Source organism: Sinocyclocheilus anshuiensis, unplaced genomic scaffold (genome assembly GCF_001515605.1).
Source record: "Sinocyclocheilus anshuiensis isolate Anshui unplaced genomic scaffold, SAMN03320099.WGS_v1.1 scaffold988, whole genome shotgun sequence".
Taxonomy (NCBI): Eukaryota; Metazoa; Chordata; class Actinopteri; order Cypriniformes; family Cyprinidae; genus Sinocyclocheilus; species Sinocyclocheilus anshuiensis.
Genome location: NW_015548246.1, coordinates 345,796 through 351,795, shown reverse-complemented (window position 1 = coordinate 351,795; position 6,000 = coordinate 345,796).

Sequence of the window (6,000 nt, the reverse complement as noted above, 5' to 3'; positions counted from 1 at the left end):
TGTATTTTTCATTTAGATTCACATTTTGTGTGTACAATAAAATGTAAAGTAAAAAAAAACAAAAAAAAAAACATTTCTTATCATTCTCTGTAGCAGTATAGGATGCAAAAGAACACTGTCTTGCGCAAGTGAACCCAACTGATTGCGAATCCAATCATTACAACTTATACACAACGATAGTCATCGCAAAGCAACGTAATTCTCTAATACACACCGACACGCAGAGTTGCAGTCTTCAGCTCCTTAGCACGAGGCTTTTATCGCACAATCGTGTTGTTTCCTCAGGTGTTCCGTGCTGCTACTGCAAGTCGGTCTATGCATGCCAGCAGCTCTATCGTCTTCAAACGTACCCTGCAAATGTGAGGTCTTTGATCTACCTACCTTTGAATCTCAGGTATGGTGGCTGTACCGTATCCTGGCTGCATGTTCCAAACAAACACCTCACCGCTCCCCCTTCCTTCTTCAGAGTCACTGCACCAAATGAATAAAACCGAGCCGTCTAGCAAAAAGATGTTTATCGGCCTCCCCCCATGAAGACTGCCACTCAAATAAGGTGGCAATCAAGACAGAGCTCTGGCAATCATTGACGAGAATGAAAGTCATTACAGAGTTTTGAGTGGAATGTAATATGTGATTATCAAATAGATGTGATTTACAGTGAGTTGAACCGAGTTGAATCTGTGTTAGGTTAGTAAGGTAGTGTGTTAAATCCTCCAAAGGACAGAATTCTTCTAGGTACTAGTGTACAACTGCAATTTACAAGCAATAGGAAACAAAGTAACGGCACTTGCACTTGATGCTTGAAACTTTTTTTTTCTTTGATAAGTGAGTACAACAACTGTCAGGTTTCAAACATTAACCCACCCTCAATACTTTAATTTTCCTCTTGACCACTAAATCTCATTTATTTGAGATTCACATGGACACTTGTAAGATTCATTCCCTCTAAAGATAGAAAATAGTGATCTAAAGTAGTGATCTGGGAATTGTTTGTGTTGGTTATGAAAAGTTTGTATTTATATTTGTTAAAGTTGTAAAAAAAAAAAAAAGATACAAAAAAGTATTTTTCAGTAACACTTAATAAAACTTTAATAACATTATAATAATAATAATAATAATTCAATAAACACTAGCCTCTTCATATTGTACTATGTTTAGAAATACATTTCGAAAGAATCTCTTAAAGAATTTCACGTTTTACACATCTATCCACTGACCCCTGCAGGTTCCTCACAGAGCCCTGGTTGAAAGCCTTGGGTCTAGGCCAACATAACAAGCCTGGAAGCCGAAAGGAAGCGAGACATCAAATAGTATAACAGCAGATAATAGCGAGAACTCGCTCACGGTCTCCACCACTGTGTGTCTATGTCACTCATTCACACACAATCGCAAACAAGCAAACTATTTGTCAAAGGAGCCCAGGGCTTTGAGCTGCAAGGATTCCCATAGTAAAAGTGTACACACATGCCTATTGTGTTATCTTTGTCATTTCGAGCAGCAGGCAGCTGCATCTATTTCCTTTATAACTTTCACCCTTCTCACCTGGGTGGGCCCTGTCTGGATCCTCTGTTTGGATTAGGGCGACGATTAACGAAACAAAAACACATTAAGCCAGATTCGAGTGGCAATTGTTCACTCGGGTCGATTCACAGAGCGCACTTCCTATTCATGTTCTTTTGGTGAACCCGCCAAACAAACAGGTAGTCTGCATAGAGGTAAGGTAACGCCAGGATTTAAGCTGCGTCTCTCACTACGAGTATTGTGTGTTTACTGCAGTTGATTGTGGGCTTTCCTGTCTGGCTACACTGTATTACGCTGCAAGCTAGGGGAGCGGCAACTGCTGTGCTGGGACAAATCATATTTCATCACTTATAATTTCCGATTATTGTCAGGTATTGTCTGGCTTCGTGACAGAAGTTATTTTTGAGAATGAAGCGCATTCATGGAGAGGATGTGGAATATCCTTTAATAAACAAGGGTCTGCTCCCTTCCAGGACAGAAATGGTTTGAAGGAAATGTCTTCGTACTGTACACAGCGTTGGCGTTTGATAAATAGCCTGTAAATATTATCCCAATCTTGTTTTCTCCTTTGAATCTGGGCCATTGCTGGGGGGGACAACATTGTTTCAGCCCGTTCAGTATTTTAGTCACAGGTCTGCTTTGAAGTGCTATTCTTGACCTAAATATCCATTATTAAAAACTAATGGGTGAAATATCCAGATCCACAATTTCATGGCAATTTGTTTTATTTTACATTTTGGTGAACTGGTGACTAATTTTAATGAATTCGTACAATCTCATAAGTACATTTTCATATCATCTTCTTAATTGGTGTTTAGGTTTGGGGTGGACTTTCATGTTCACATTAAAAGAAAAAAAATGCCATTGAATTAATAGGAAAACTCCAATCCGTAAAATAGCTACATTACTTTTATGAGATCAACTTGAATTATCTGTCAATAACCACATAAATTCCAGTCTGTTTTTCACACAAAGCTGTCAAATGGGTTAATAATGCATGACGAAAACTAAAATGCCAATAAAAATTGCAACCCAGGCTCATTGGAAATACGTGCTTGTCGCGACAGTTCTGCAACACCGATATTTCATACCTCACTGCACGTTTTGCGGCAGTTTCAAAGTGAAATGTACAGTGAGTGCCGCAAAAAAAAAAATACAAATAGTTTTGAAGTCAAAATATCGTCCAACGAATTGTGCGAAAATGAAATCGAACCTTAATCGAAACTCTGGCCCTGTAAACCCTAATTTGTGTGAAAAGGAATACAATTTGTCTGAGTTTTACTGCCTCTAGTGTTCATTTCAAATGAAATCTGCCGCGATTCGTACATATACTGTAGGTACTTTTTTTTGTTTTAGTTTTGCAGAAATTTAGATAGAGGCCCATTGTGATACGGTTCAAGAGGGTGGAAGGAAGAAGACAGGGTCGGCGTACTGGGACGCGAGCTTTTATTTAAGTCTTTCGGTATATACAATAGAACAAGGCGCTCACTGCGCATTCAAACTCTCCGTCAATAACTCAGAATATAGCTCTATACATGCTTTGTGCTCCAGTGGCCCGGCTTCCCGGGTGGCTCGCGTTCCCAGTCAGTCTCTCTCTCCCTTCCATGCTCCAGGTGGCCCCTTTTATCCGGTCTCTCCACACCAATTACTGAAACGAGACACAGGTGATTATCATTTGCGCTTGACCTACTTACGCACCGCTCGTCTCCTGCCTCTCTCTCCCGGTGCAGACCTCGCTGAACCACGCCCCCCTCGCCACACTCAGCTTCTATTATTTTCATTTGTATGGTGCTGTGGGTAAAAAAAAACAACCTGTCTAGAATCAGGTATTAATATCTGAATTATTATTATTATTACCCCCCGACCCAGGCCGGGGAGCCCTCTGGCCAGCCCCCTCCCCCCCATTCCTGGAGAGGAAGTCAGCTACCGCCATCTGTACCCCCGGCCTGTGGACCACCTTGAATTTGAAGGGTTGTAGGTATCCTTCATGCGGTGGAGCCACTGCAGGGGCGCGTGGTCCGAACAGAGGGTGAACTCCCGTCCCAGGAGATAATAGCGGAGGGTGAGGACGGCCCATCTGATCGCCAGACATTCCTTCTCAATGGTGCTGTACATCGTCTCCCTCTTTGAGAGCTTCCGACTGATGTACAGCACCGGCCGTTCCTCCCCCTCTATCTCCTGGGACAGGACCGCTCCCAGCCCCCTGTCCGACGCGTCAGTCTGCAATAAAAAATGGAGAGAGAAGTCAGGGGAGTGCAGGAGCGGCCCGCCACACAGAGCAGCCTTTACCTGGGTGAAAGCCTGCTGGCACTGCTCCGTCCACTGGACCGGGTCTGGGGCTTCCTTTTTAGTGAGGTCAGTCAGCGGGCTGGTGAGGTCCGAATACTTAGGTACAAACCTTCTATAATATCCCGCCAGCCCCAGGAACTGCCTCACCTCCTTTTTGGTCTTGGGTCTCGGACAGGTCGCAACTGCTGCCGTCTTATCAATTTGGGGACGCACCTGCCCGTGGCCCAAGTGGAAGCCCAGATACCGTACCGCCACACGCCCAACCGCACACTTTTTCGGGTTGGCCGTTAGCCCAGCCTCTCTCAGCGATCTCAGGACCGCCCGCAGATGCTGCCCGCAGGATCCGGTCCATGAGCCGCTGAAAGGTGGGCCGGCGCCCCGAACAACCCGAAAGGAAGTGTTACGAATTGGTGTAATCCAAACGGCGTGGTGAAAGCCGTCTTTTCTTTGGATATTGGTGATAAGGGGATCTGCCAATATCCCTTCGTTAAATCCAGTGTCGAGTAAAATCGAGCAGCACCCAGCCGATGTGGGAATGTGCGTTTTTGAAAACGATACCATTATTGTTTTTGAAAACGATACCATTATTGTCTGTGTATAAACTATAAAAACACAAATTTATGAAAATTGTGACTCATGCACATGCTTATTATGTGCTCAGTCTATAGCTATGTGTGCAGGCCCGTAGTGTTTCTTTACAAAGTGACATCGCCATCTACTGGCCTGGCATGAATTATAGCGTTTTAGTCGTTTTTGCGGTTCTGCAATAGCATTACACTAAAAAAATCGAAGACTTAAATATTTTAAATAAAAAAAACCCCAGAAATAATAATGATAATAATAATAAACAAGTTAGTCTAAACATATAAAAATTAAATAAACCTTTCAAAACTCGAAATTGACAGCCCCAAAACCAATTTACTAAATATGGAAAAGCATGACAGTACATTCTTCAAAATGTCTTCTTTTGTGTTTCACTGAAGAAAGAAAATCATATGGGTTTGGAATAACAAACCGTATTTAGAAGAATTTTCATTTTGGGGTGAATTATTTATTTGAAAGTAATTAATCACAGTCAATATTACAATGTTTTGGAGGCTTTCCATTCAGTCAAATCCAGTCTTGATGTCAACGAGGAGTACTTAAACTTTACCGATGGTGCTGTGAGGGTACGTAAGGCTTAAAAACACTGAATTAGTGCATAACTGTTTATTATGCTGAGCGTATGTTGACGGTTTAGTTGTTGATCTGCTCAGGGTTAAGAAGTTCCTGTCTGGAATTTGTCACTCAGTCAAAACTTAAGCGTCCGATTTGCTCCGCACCTCAAGACATGCACTTTTCAGGACGTCAGGGGGAGTGGTGAGACTTTTCAATGCAATAGCATTACACTAAAAAAATCGAAGACTTAAATATTTTAAATAAAAAAAACCCCAGAAATAATAATGATAATAATAATAAACAAGTTAGTCTAAACATATAAAAATTAAATAAACCTTTCAAAACTCGAAATTGACAGCCCCAAAACCAATTTACTAAATATGGAAAAGCATGACAGTACATTCTTCAAAATGTCTTCTTTTGTGTTTCACTGAAGAAAGAAAATCATATGGGTTTGGAATAACAAACCGTATTTAGAAGAATTTTCATTTTGGGGTGAATTATTTATTTGAAAGTAATTAATCACAGTCAATATTACAATGTTTTGGAGGCTTTCCATTCAGTCAAATCCAGTCTTGATGTCAACGAGGAGTACTTAAACTTTACCGATGGTGCTGTGAGGGTACGTAAGGCTTAAAAACACTGAATTAGTGCATAACTGTTTATTATGCTGAGCGTATGTTGACGGTTTAGTTGTTGATCTGCTCAGGGTTAAGAAGTTCCTGTCTGGAATTTGTCACTCAGTCAAAACTTAAGCCTCCGATTTGCTCCGCACCTCAAGACATGCACTTTTCAGGACGTCAGGGGGAGTCGTGAGACTTTTCAAAACACACAATGTAAGGCTTAACTCGCTATCCTTCATAACAACTACAGCACACCTGTTCACAGAGAGCAGCAGTGAGATACAGGAAGACGCGCTCTCACACTCATAATCATTCACATTTCACCTCGTGTCTGTCATAAAGCCATGCCATTCTGCTTCCTTTCTGAAGCTTAAGCTGTGTAAATGATATGTCTTTGCGTGGTTAGGTT